Source organism: Leptodactylus fuscus, chromosome 6, assembly GCF_031893055.1.
Source record: "Leptodactylus fuscus isolate aLepFus1 chromosome 6, aLepFus1.hap2, whole genome shotgun sequence".
Taxonomy (NCBI): domain Eukaryota; kingdom Metazoa; phylum Chordata; class Amphibia; order Anura; family Leptodactylidae; genus Leptodactylus; species Leptodactylus fuscus.
In genome coordinates this window covers 132,525,262-132,539,405 of record NC_134270.1, presented here as the reverse complement: position 1 = coordinate 132,539,405, position 14,144 = coordinate 132,525,262, and the positions used below count along the sequence as shown (strand labels likewise).

The 14,144-nt window shown below is 44.1% G+C and overlaps 1 protein-coding gene across 3 annotated transcripts in view; it reads left to right on the top strand.

Moving 5' to 3' along the window:
• The first annotated feature begins 12,628 nt into the window (after positions 1-12,628).
• The window catches only part of TMEM94 (transmembrane protein 94), a 35,919-nt gene continuing 34,403 nt past the window's right edge, over positions 12,629-14,144 (top strand). For 2 of the 3 annotated variants that reach the window (XM_075277245.1, XM_075277243.1), the window contains exon 1: positions 12,631-12,707. The gene's annotated coding sequence lies outside the window, so the exon portion shown is untranslated. Of the gene's footprint in view, positions 12,708-14,144 lie in introns of all 3 variants that reach the window. The other variant, XM_075277244.1, reaches the window with a different exon arrangement.

The following is a 14,144-nucleotide window of genomic DNA, read 5'->3' as shown; positions in this document are numbered from 1 at the left end:
GGGCAGAGATGGGGGGACATTAATCTGGGGGCAGAGATGGAGGGGACATGAATCTGGGGGCAGAGATGGGGGGACATGAAACTGGGGAAGAGATGTGGGGGGAGAATCTGGGGGTATAGATGGGGGACATGAAACTGTGGGCAGAAATGGAGGGGACATGAAACTGGGGGCAGAGATGGAGGGGGGACATGAAACTGGGGGCAGATGAAGGGTGTATATGAAACTGGGGGAGAGATAGAGGGGTATATATAATTTACGGGTGACTGTAGGAGGATTATACTGTGTGGGGGCACATGGAAATTGAATGAGAATGGGCGGAGTCAACATAAAAGTGGGTGGGGCTAAATTTGCCGCAGCACGCTAGGCACACCGCACATTTTGTCCCTCTTTCAGTTCTTCAGAAGTTGGGAGGTATGTTACACAGTAATCATCATGCCACTTATGGTCCCGACACTGTATAATATCCCTTTTGTAATCCTTATGGTATAATGCTTCCCCCTTTATTCTGATCCCCACATTATAATATCCCCCTGAATATTCCTCCACATTATAATGCCCATGTGAATATGCCCCCAATTTGTATTATCCACCTGAGCATGCCTCTTGTATAATGTACCCCTCCTGTTGCCCCCACATTATAATGTCCATCTGAATATACCCCAAGTGTATAACATATCCCTCCTGATGCCCCTACATTATGTATAAGACCGTGACAGCACTGGGCAGTACTGTCAGTGACCGTCTGCTTCACCCTAAGTGTGAGAAGGAGCGCTATAGGAAGTCTTTCCTCCCCGCTGCGGTCAGGCTGTATAATCTACATCAGGCTAAGCATGGAGCACTCCGCACAGAGAACTAAATGATCCTGAAGTTTTTTGATATGCCTCCTACTATCTTCTCTTCTATATCTTTTTATCTTTCTATCTGAGCTTTTTGTATGTTGTTTTTCTTGTATTGTTATTGTATTATTTATGCTGCTATTAGGGTGCATTCACACTTCGGATACGCTGACTGATTTTGAACGTTAAAACACGTTCAGAATCAGCACGTATAAAGCAGATCCCATTTATTTCAATGGGAACCGGCATACGAGCGCTCCCCATTGAAATTAATGGGCTGCTTTTTTCTCTATGAGCGCTCCCATTGAAGTGAATGGGAAGTGTTTAGAAGCGCTCACGTGTACGGCTCGGAATGAGCCGAGTGCTTACGCCGCCCTATGAGAAAAAAGCAGCCCATTCATTTCAATGGGTAGCGCTCATATGCCGACTCCCATTGAAATGAATGGGATCTGCTTTATACGCTCTGATTCTGAACGTGTTTTAACGTTCAGAATCAGTCTGCGTATCCGAAGTGTGAATGCACCCTTACACACTGAATTTTCCCATGGTGGGACTCTTAAAGGATTACTTATCTTATTTTATAATTTCCAACTGCATATGCCCCTACTGCATAATGTTCGCCTGAATATGACCCCACATTATAATGTCCACCTCCTGGTGTTCCCACAGTATAATGCATTTAAAAAAAGTAGTCCTCTCCCATTTGTCATGCAGATGGCTTTAGGCAGCAGTAAGCACAATGTATTGATGGCACTACGTCACACCCGTCAAAGATCCCAGGAACAGAGGTAGGGGTCAAATGGGAAAAACAGAGGATGCAGAAGCCAGGAAATACTTCCCATTGATTGGGACAGCACCTATAATCTAGGACAGTTAATAGGTACGCCAGTGCCTCACTGAAGAGGAGAGGTTTATATGACTGCTGAGAGCAATCACTGGTCTCAATGATCACTGGAGGACTGGTGACATCACTCACATAAATCACCACTGAAGCCACCGATTGGTTGCAATCGTCATGTGACACTCTACATTTCTAGTCCAGTAAGAGAAAGGTACAATGGAGTGCTGAGGTGAGTATGACTTTTTTGTAATTTCTGAAGAACTCCTTTAAATAAATGTGTTTTACCTGTAAAATTATTAAACCAATTTTAAAAATCTGCATGCCGTTTTTTCCTATGCAGTTTGCCGTTTTAAGGGCTAGTTCACACAGGCCCAAAGGGGCGGGTTTTGACAGCGGAATCCACGTCATAATCCACCCCTTTACAATGGTGGTCTATGGAGACCACTAGCATTCACTAGCGAGCTGCCCTTTCTTCAGGCGGATTCCGCCTGGCAGCTGCAACCTCCAGCGTCGACCCCTTTCATTTGAGCCAACTCCGGGGTGGGGGAAGCCGGGACATCGTGGCAGGCGGGATTTGACCATATTTTGACATGGCTCCCCGAGTCAAAATATGGTCAAAAACCAACACCCCCCCCCCCTTGTGAACGAACCCTAAGGTTCAGTGCACACAGAGTTTTTTTGGCACTGATTTTGATGCTGAATCTGCCTCCAAATCAGCCTCCAAAAAAGCCTCCCAATAGAACTCTATTGGGAGGCTTTATTTGGAGGCTGATTTTGAAGCGGATTCAGTGTCAAAATCAGCGCCAAAAATCTCCGTGCGCACTGACCCTAACTGCGCCATGTGAATGCACCCTTAAAGGTTTATGACTAAGTACTCTTCTCCATGAGAACCCCCTCCTTTTCAATGATAATAAATAGGGAACACTACATGTGTTGTCTACATTCCATCATTGAGAAGCACATTTTTTGCACCCTAATGGTCAGCCATTTTGGCTGTGATTCCTATTGCATGACCAAAGTTTGCTGTGTTGCCCTGCAACTTCTTCAATAATAAGATAAGAGATTATCCTTTAATAGTGCCACCCTGGGGAAATATTAATGAATTTTGATGAAAGTGAATGGTGCAATGTAAAAGGCTGAGTTTACACTGGGTTTTTTGACATGGAAAATCCTGACCAAAAAAACGGCCCCCATTGAAATCAAATGGGAGCCGGTCATTTCTTTTTTCCGTGAGTGGTCTGTTCCGGCTCCTGTAAAAAAGAAGCGACATGCTTATTCTTCAGGCGGATGCCGCGGTCGGTTCAGCTGCGGACGTCCGCCTGAAGACACTACGGAGCGGATGCCGGTGCACTGTATCGGCATCCAGTGTCAGCTACCACTTTTTTTGTCAGGAATCTGAGGTGGCCTCCTCAGACCAAAGGATTCCGTGTGAACTCAGCCAAAGAGTGCTGTGACTGTGACTCCTAGTTACAAAAATATCGAGTAATGACATGTCAAACAATTTAAAAAAAACATTTAAGCAAAAATACAGTATGTTCTACGTTAGGTCATATTCTGATAAGGACGAGTATGGTGGTAACTTCTGCCATTGGTTAAACTGTTGTAGCATGATATCTCATTCCAAAAGTCAACAAAACAAAAAAGTTTTTCTAAATACCTTCCTTGGTTTTGGTTATCTGAAGATAAGATATCACGCTGCAGCAGTTTAACTAATTGCAGAAGTTCGGGTTAACCTTGCTACATCTGTAGCTCCACCTCTATATTGAGCCAGTGTACACCTACTTCCATCTGTATACCCAGTTGGGTACAGTATATATAAAGACTATGTTATCAGCAAATATTGGTTGTTTGTCAGTGCTTTCATGGAATTATGAAAAAGAAACAAACAAAATAACACCCCAGCACATCACTAGTACTTTGTTGCACCACCTCTGGCTTTTCTAACTGCTTGCAGTCTTTGAGCAATTGACTTAATGAGAGATAAACAGTACTCTTCAAAGATGGGATTTACATACAGAAAAGCTAAAATAAAGCCATCACTAACAGCTAAACAGAAAGAAACAAGGTTACAATGGACTAAGGAAAGGCAATCGTGGACTGTGGATGAAAGTCATATTCAGTAATGAATCTCGAATCTGCATTGGGCAAGGTGATGATGCTGGAACTTTTGTTTGGTGCCTTTCTAATGAGATGCAACATGCAAATTTCCACAGTCATTGATGATATGGAGCTGCATGTCAGGTAAAGGCACTGGGGAGATGGCTGTCATTAAATCTTCAATAAATGCACAGGTTTTCACTATTCTTATCTATCGAAAGGATGTTTAAGGATGATGAAATCATTTTTCAAAATGATAATGCCTCTTGCCATAGAGCAAAAACTGTGAAAACATTCATTGAAGAAAGACACATACGGTCAATGTCATGGCCTGCAAACAGTCCGGATCTCAATCCAATTGAAAATCTGTGGTGGAAGTTAAAGAAAATGGTCCAACAAGGCTCCAACCTGCAAAGCTGAGAGAATGAGAGAAGGCTGGAGCCAGATTGATGAAGAGCCCTGTGTATCACTCATGAAGTCAATGCCTCAGAGACTGCAAGCAGTTATAAAAGCCGGAGGTGGTGCAACAAAGTACTAGTGATGTGTTGGAGTGTTATTTTGTTTGTTTTTCATGATTCCATATTTTTTCCCTCAGAATTGAGTGATTCCATAATTTGTTCCCTGGGCTTGTTCTATAAATCAAACTGTTACTGGCTACCACAATTATTTTTCTGGATTTCTTTTAGTCTTTCTTAAAGCCAGAAAGTTGCCATATGAAATGCCTTTAGTTTTTTTTTCCATGTCTGTAATCTGTTTTTTTTTTTTTGTTTTTTTTTTATACAAAATTAAACAACTCAAAGAACATCCTCAGGGACTGGTGATTTCATAATTTTTACCAGGGGTTGTAGTATTAAAAATCTGTCTATTGCAGAATCAGTCTTCCCAGCCTGGTGCAGTGCTACAATTTTGTTTCTGGTGTCCTTCGACAGCTCTTCGGTCTTCACCATAGTAGAGTTTGGAGTGTGACTGTTTGAGGTTGTGGACGGGTGTCTTTTATACTGATAAATTCAAACAGGAGCCATTACTACAGGTAATGAGGGAGGACGGAGGAGCCTCTTAAAGAAGAAAGGGTGAATTCACACAGAGATTTTTGGACCAGATTTTGACACAGAGGCCGTCTCAGAATCTGGTCAAAAAAACAGATAGCCGTGACTGGATGCCACGGCATTCCGCTCCGGATTAGGCCCAAATTAATGGGCCTAGTCGGGATGGAGTGCCGCGCTGTGCAGAATCTGCGGCAAGAAAGGACACCTCGCTTGTTTTTTCTGCAAGTGGGTAGAAATCGCTCTCTGAAAAAGGAAGTGAATGGCTCCCATTGAAGTCAATGGAAGGCGGTTTTTTGAGCCAGATTCTGAGGCAGATTCCGCCTTAAAATCCAGTCCAAAAAACGCCGTGTGAATTCAGCCTTACAGGTCTGTGAGAGCTAAAAATCTTGCTTGGTTGTAGGTGACCAAATACTTATTTTTCACCATAATTTGCAAGTAAATTATTTTCAAATCAGACTATGTGATTTTCTGGATTTGTTTTCTCATTTTGTCTCTCATAGTTGAGGTCTACCTATGATGTCAATTACAGGCTGATCTAATCTTTTTAAGTGGGAGAACTTGCACAATTGGTGGCTGACTAAATACTTTTTTCCCCACTGTATATGTATGGTGGTATAGTTTTATAATGAGTGACTTAAAAACAGCGACTCAACTCTATGTATGGTAGTATACCTCTATAATGGCAGGATTAGATACAGCCACTCAGCTCTGTGTGTGGTAGTGATTAGAGATGAGCGAGTACTATTCGAAATGGCAGTTTCGAATAGCACACACCCATTGGGGAACACAGTGGCTCAGTGGTTACCACTGCAGCCTTGCAGCGCTGGAGTCCTGGGTTCAAATCCCACCAGGAACAACATCTGCAAGGAGTTTGTATGTTCTTCCCGTGTTTCCTCCCATATTCCAAAGACATACTGATAGAAAAAAAAATGTACATTGTGATCCCTATATGGGGCTCACAATCTACATTTAAAAAAAAAAAAGAATAGCACGCACCCATAGGAATGAATTGACTTTGCCAGCGGTCGGCCGCTTAAACCCCTGCGTGCCGGCTGTGTCCATTCATTCCTATGGGTGCATGCTATTCGAAATGGGAGTTTTGAATAGTACTTGCTCATCTCTAGTAGTCATACCTCCCAACTTTCAAATGACAGAAAGACAGACAAAATGTGCGCTATGTGTGCCATGGCAAAATTAGCTCCACCCACTTCTACATCGACTCCGCCCATTCTCATCCATTTTTCCATGTGCCTAGATACAGTATAATGCTCCTACGGTCACCCTACCATTATAATATTCCCTCCAATTGCCCTATATTATTAAGTCCCTCTCCTTGTACCCCAGTTTAAGTTGGCGGAAACGAAAGGGGTATATTAAACAGTTGGGTAATTGGAGGAGGACACTAAACTGGGGGAAACTAGAGGCAGAGATGTCTCCCTCCAGCTATCCCTCACAGTTTAATTTCTTCCTCCAGTTGCCCCCAGTTTAATGTCACCCTCCATCTGTCCCCCTCAGTTTAATGTCCACTTCTCGATCTGTCTCCAGCTTAATGTCCCCCTCCGTCTGTCCCCAGCTGAATGTCCCCCTCTATCTGTCCCCAGCTTAATGTCCCCCTCCATCTGTCCCCAGCTGAATGTGTCCCTCTATCTGTCCCCAGCTTAATGTCTCCCTTCAACTGCCTCCAGCTTAATATCTCCCCTTCATCTGCCACCAACTTAATGTCCCCCTTCATCTGTCACAAACTTAATGCTCTCCTTCATCTGCTCCCAGTTTAATTGCCCCCCTCCATCTACCACCATTTTAATGTCTACCTTTATCTGCCACCAGCTTAATTGCCTCTTCATCTGCCTTCAGTTTAATTGCCCCTACATCTGCCCCCAGTTCCCCCCTCTTGCTCACACATGCTGTCTCTTCTCTCCTCCTTACCTTCCATCAGTCTCCATTTCCATCAGCTTCCACTTTCTATGTAACACTGCACTGTCCTGTAGTATCCAGAATTGCTCCGCCCACACAAGAATCTGATCACATAGTCATCAAAGGTTCTTTAGCCCACTAGGATTTAGCATCTACCATTTAGCCTTTACCCTACCCTAACAAAGTACGTTAACAGTAAAACACTTCCGGGGCATAGCGGGACTTCAGTGGCATAGCGGGACAAACCATAAGCTATTCGTGGCAGCAGTATAAAATCAGGACTGTCCCGCAGGATTCGGGATGGTTGGGAGTTACAGGTAGTATACCCCTATAATTTTAGGTTCAGATACAGTAGCTCTCCTCTATGTACAGTCATGGCCAAAAGTTTTGAGAATGACACAAATATATTTTCACATGATCTGCTGCCCTCTGGTTTTTCTGTGTGTTTGTCAGATGTTTTTATCACATACAGAAATAGAATTGCAATCATATTATGAGTAACAAAAGCTTATATTGACAGTCAGAATGAGTTAATGCAGCAAGTCAATATTTGCAGTGTTGACCCTTCTTCTTCAGGACCTCTGCTATTCTCCCTGGCATGCTCTCAATCAACTTCTGGACCAAATCCTGACTGATAGCAGTCCATTCTTGCACAATCAATGCTTGCATTTTGTCAGAATTTGTAGGTTTTTGTTTGTCCACCCGTCTCTTGATGATTGACCACAAGTTCTCAATGAGATTAAGATCTGGGGAGTTTCCAGGCCATGGACCCAAAATCTCTATGTTTTGTTCCCTGAGCCATTTAGTTATCACCTTTGCTTTATGGCAAGGTGCTCCATCATGCTGGAAAAGGCATTGTTGATCGCCAAACTGCTCTTGGACGGTTGGGAGAAGTTGATCTTGGAGGACATTCTGGTACCATTCTTTATTCATGGCTGTGTTTTTAGGCAAGACTGTGAGTGAGTCGATTCCCTTGGCTGAGAAGCAACAACACACATGAATGGTTTCAGGATGCTTTACAGTTGGCATGAGACAAGACTGGTGGTAGCACTCACCTCGTCTTCTCTGAATAAGCTGTTTTCCAGATGTCCCAAACAATCGAAAAGGGGATTCATCAGAGAAAATGACTTTACCCCAGTCCTCAGTAGTCCACTCCCTGTACCTTTTGCAGAATATCAGTCTGTCCCTGATGTTTTTTTCTGGAGAGAAGTGGCTTCTTTGCTGCCCTCCTTGAGACCAGGCTTTGCTCCAAGAGTCTCCGCCTCACAGTGCGTGCAGATGCACTCACACCTGCCTGCTGCCATTCCTGAGCAAGCTCTGCACTGCTGGTAGCCCGATCCCACAGCTGAAACACTTTTACGAGACGGTCCCGGCGCTTGTTGGTCTTTCTTGGGCGCCCTGGAGCCTTTTTGCCAACAATGGAACCTCTCTCCTTGAAGTTCTGTCATGACCTGGTTGTTTGTGTATTTTGTTTTGGTTGGGGATTTGATCCGGGCTCCTATTTTCTGCTGGTGGTTGCTTTGCCACTGGACCATCTGGTTTGGTATTGGGGGTCAGTCCTCTTAGCATACTTGAGGTTTCAGGAATCGAACCTCAGGTGTTTTATATTGCCATCATCCTATGGGAGGATTCTGGGGCCTTTTTAAGGAAGAGGGCTGGCCCCACATGTTGCCGGTTTTTGTGGTTTACACCTTAGGATGCTTGGCTCTAGGAGGAGGATTGTTTTTGGTGAAAGTTCCAACTGATTAGGAAGTGGTGTGAGAGTTGCCTGTTGTGTGTATCTGGTTTGTTCCCTCACACTTCATCTCCACCCTATCCTTCTGCTCTGTTTGCCTGGCACTTTCTTGTGGTTTGAGAGGTTTTGGGTTCCAGTGTTTTCCCCAGTCCTGTGTTTACCCTTTCCTCACCTCTCCACTGTCCCTCTCCTCATTCTCTTGTTTTGTATTGTTTTGTGCTGCGTGTCCGTTGTCCAGCACCTCCCAGCCCGTTTGTCTGTCTGCAGCTGCACCTGGATTTCTGTAGGGGTCACCACTTTAGAAACCCCAGTCCCTAGCTCTCCTATAGCTCTTGCCCTATCTGTCTGCTAGGTCTTCGTGCTAGAGAGCCAGGAGTTGTCGGGGCCAAGACTAGCTTGGGGACAGCTGACCACAACTCGTAGGCAGGGCCTAGCTAGCCACCGTAGTGCCAGGGATAGTCTCCCTCCCCTGTTTCCTTAGCGGTGCAACCTGCAATCCGGAATCTGGACTCAGACACGAACGTAACAAGTTCTTGATGATGCAATAGATTGTTGACTGAGGTGTAATCTTTCTAGCTGCGATACTCTTCCCTGTTAGGACATTTTTGTGCAGTGCAATGATGCCTGCACGTGTTTCTTTGGAGATAACCATGGTTAACAGAAGAGAAACAATGATGCCAAGCACCAGCCTCCTTTTTAAAGTGTCCAGTGGTGTCATTCTTACTTAATCAAGACAGATTGATCTCCAGCCCTGTCCTCATCAACACCCACACCTGTGTTAATGGAGTAATCACTGAAACGATGTTAGCTGGTCCTTTTAAGGCAGGGCTGCAATGATGTTGAAATGTGTTTTGGGGGATAAAGTTAATTTTCTAGGCAAATATTGACTTTGCAAGTAATTGCTGTTAAGCTGATCACTCTTTATAACATTCTGGAGTATATGCAAATTGCCATTAGGAAAACTAAAGCAGTAGACTTTGTAAAAATTAATATTTGTATCATTCTCAACTTTTGGCCATGACTGTATGGCAATGTACCTTTATTATATTATGTACTGATATAACACCATCATATTCCACAGCACTTTACAGACATTGTCAATCATTGTCCCATATAGGGCTCACAATCTACATTCCTTAGCAGTATGTATTTGGAGTGGTGGAAGGAAGCCAGAGGAAACCCACACAAATATGGGGACAACATACAAACTCCTTGCAGATGTCATCATTGGCAGGATCTGAACCCAGGACTCCAGTGCTGCAAGGCAACAACCACTAAGCCACCATGCTACCTCTATAATGGTAGGTTTAGATACAGTTCCTCAGCTCTATGTATGGCAGTGTACCTCTCTAATGGCAGGATGATTAAATACAGTGATTAACTTTTGTGTATGGTAGTGTACTTTTATAGGCAGACTTAGGGTCGGTTCACACTACTATTTTAATGTCAATTGCTCTCATCCTATGACGCCTATTAATTACAGAATGCAGACGAAGCCACCTCTGTCTAGTGTTCTTCTGCATTAACTCTCATGATCATGTACTGTAGGTGTCCCCCAAGGCTCCGTCCTAGGACCCCTCCTGTTCTCCATCTACACCCTTGGCCTGGGCCAACTCATAGAATCTCATCGCTTTTAATACTATTGCCATGCTGATGATACTCAAATATATCTCTGTGGACCAGACATTACCTCTCTGTTGGCCACAGTCCCAGATTGTCTAGCTGCCATAGCCTCCTTTCTCTCCTCCCACTTTCTCAAGCTCAAAATGGAGAAAAGAGTGCATCATCTTCGCCCCACCTCGTACGGCCCCTCTACCTGACTCATCTATCAAAGTTAATGGAACCACGCTTAGCCTTGTCCCATGGGTCCATTACCTTGGGATAACCCTGGACTCTAACCTAGCCTTCAAGTCGCAAGTTCAAAACCTCAAGACCTCCTGCCGCCTCCAACTCAAGAACAACGATCAAATCTGCTCCTTCCTCAACCCAGAAACTGCAAAGATGCTAGTCCATGTCCTCATAATCTCCCACTTAGATTACTGTAACACCCTTCCCATGGCCTTCCAGCGAATACTTTGCCCCCCCCCCCCCCTCCAGTTCATCTTAAATTGTGCAGCTTGCATAATACACCTCTTCCCCCCGTTCTTTATCATCCGCTCCCCTCTGTAAAATCCCTTCACTGGCTACCTATTGCACAGACAATAGAATTCAAGTTACTAACTAGAGATGAGCAAGTACTATTTGAAACTCCCGTTTCGAATAGCATGCACCCATAGGAATGAATGGAAGCGGCCGGCACGCAGACTTTGCCGGCGTCCGGCCGCTTAACCTCTGCATCCATTCATTCCTATGGGAGCGTGCTATTCGAAACGGGAGTTTTGAATAGTACTCGCTTATCTCTATTACTAGCACTAACATACAAAGCCATCCACAACCTGTCCCTTCCATATATCTCTGACCTAATCTCCCGCTACCTGCCCACACGTAACCTCAGATCCTCCAAAGACCTCCTACTCCGCTCTGTTCTTCACAAAACAGTCTCCAAGATTTCTCTCGTGCATCCCCCATACTCTGGAACTCCTTACCAAGACACATAAGACTGACCCCCACAATCACAGACTTCAAGAAGGCCCTGAAGACTCCCCTATTCAGGAAGGCCTACAACCTCCAATAACACTACTGTCACCACATCACCATCTGAACAGTCTCCCCCTCCCCTTCTGTCTCTACCCCCCTTCCCTCATAGATTGTAAGACCTTGTGGGCAGGGCCCTCTACCCCACTGTGTCAATCGGTCATTGTTTGCATTATATTTTTTTGTATATTTTGTGTACCATATGTAAACCTGCAAATGTAAAGCACCACGGAATTATAATATAAAAATGTACAGCACCATGGAATTAACACAATAATGTACAGCACCGTGGACTTAATCTAATAATGTACAGTGCCATGGAATTAATATAATAATGTACAGCACCATGGACTTAATCTAATAATGTACAGTGCCATGGAATTAATATAATAATGTACAGCACCATGGAATTAATCCAATAATGCACATCACCATGGAATTGAGCTAATAATGTGCAGCGCCATGGAATTAATATAATAATGTACAGCATCATGGAATTAATGGTGCTATATAAATAAATAATACTAATGATATAAAACATGACAGATGCTTTCTTCCATCATGTTTTTTCTTTTCTTCTGTTACAAAAGTAAATAAACATGACAGAAGAAAGCTTTAGCCATGTTGTTTACATTAGATTCAATGGGAACGGCCACAGATGGAGGGGGCTCGGGCTGTGCTGGTCACTTTCTCAGCTACATTCACAGGACAGTGATTAATGGGCGGACGTCACACGGCAGTATTACATTCACATTTCTTATGTCACACATGATACACTACTGAAAGGGGACAGCTATAGGGGATGCAGTGGTAGCAGTCGCTAATGCACCCTGGACCTGAGGGGGCCCCAAATAATAATAATAATAAATTTTATTTCTATAGCGCCAACATATTCCGCAGCACTGTACAATTTGTAGGGTTCAAGTACAGACAGATACATAACAAAGAACGTCATTTCACACAATGGGGCTGAGGGCCCTGCTCGCAATCCTTTTTATTTATATAGCGCCAACATATTCTGCAGCACTTTAGGACACTGTGACATAACACTATTGTACATGGAATAGGTAGGGAGGTGCCTCCTTATAGATTCTGCTTTGGGGCCCAGGAGCTTGTCTCTGAATGACACCCACATAACTATGTAAAGTACAAACACCACCATAAAACACTACAAAGGTCACAAGCCAGGACTCAAGTCAGTAAATAACATAGAGCAATTGTCCGTGACCACCACTGCAGCATTCTCCGCAGCCAGGGCTCCCCTATAAACAAGCAGACACTGCCCCCTACAGGACAAACAGACTTCACTGCGAACTTTCCTCTGTCGACGTTTCATTGATAGAGTGCATACACTTACTACTACACGAAGGAGTAACAGTGTCTTCAGTTATGGTAAGATAAAGATCACGGGAGCCGCCATTTTCTTGGAGACCAAACACGGTTTTGTTAAATATGATTCTTCCGCAAAATGGCTGCGCGAATTGAGGACAACTAGTGAAAATTGTGACTGTTTTACAGTACGCGGCAAGTGATGACAGAAACATGGCGGCTTGTGGCTAAGCTGGAACCCGGGAGAGGCTGGTGATAGACGGGTGACCGGACTGGTGAGTACTCGGCTGTTCCTGTTATTGTCAGTATTTACAGACATTGCAAGTCTGTGAAGCCATAGCCTGAGTGTAATGGTGTCTGTTACTAGCACATCTTCTCTGTTACTGTGGGCACCTAGTATTAAATGCATGCAAAATGGAACATAATGGTGGCCATGTAGTGTAATAAACGTCCGGGGGTAAGGGATCAGTCATGTGACATGTGCATACTATGAGATTGCCCGTGAGATCACTGAGCCTTGACCAGTACCATAGGTTGTTTACATAGGATCCCAGGTACTCCTAATGGATCCCATTTAAAGGGCTGCATCTAAGATCAGTCTGCTATTTCCGACATCAAGAATGGTGCGGAGGACTGGGTTTGACTAATAAAGCTAGGATGTCTAAAATGCCAGTGTGAATGGAGCCTTAAAAAAAAAATAAAAATAAATAAAAATTATATATATATATATATATATATATATATATATATATATATATATCCCTATCTTATAAAAATGAATTCTTGTCTGTCTGTCTGTCTGTCTGTCTGTCTGTCTGTCTGTCTGTCTGTCTGTCTGTCCGTCTGTCTGTCTGTACTCTAATGCGAACCAAACGACTGGACCGATCTTCACCAAATTTGGTACAGAGATACTTCTGGTATCCGGGAAGGTTTAAGACGAGACTCCAACTCGCTCGGACGTACCGTTGCTGAGATACAGCATTCCAAATACAGTGCCCCCCCCCCCCCCCCCTTAGCCAATACAAACCTGCAAGTCTTTCACTCATATTCCAACTGCAATACACACGGTCACTCCACATGCACAATACAACACTGATATCCAAACTGAGATACTCGCATCAGAGGATTAGATACACAGATCAGCACACAGTATCACATGCCAGAGGATTAGATACACGGGTCTGCACACAGTCCCACACACCAGAGGATTAAATACGCATTTCTGCACACAGTTCCACACACTGAAGGATTTGATATGTGCATTTGCACACGGTTTCACATGCCAAAGGATTAGATACAGGCGTCTACACACAGTTCCACACTCCAGAGGATTAGATACGTGCGTCTGCACACATTTGTACACGCCATAGGATTAGATACACGCGTCTGCACACAGTTCCACATTCCAGAGGATTAGATATGCGCGTCTGCACACAGTTCCACATTCCAGAGGATTAGATACACGCATCTGCACACAGTTGTACATGCCATAGGATTAGATACACACGTCTGCACACAGTACCACATGCAGTAGGATTAGATACGCGCGTCTACACATAGCTCCACACGCCAAAGGATTAGATATGCACGTCTGCACACAGTACCACACGGGGGAGGATTAGATACGCGCGTCTACACACAGTACCACATGCCACAGGATTAGATACGCGCATCTGCACACAGTACCACATGCCGGGGGATTGGATACGCGC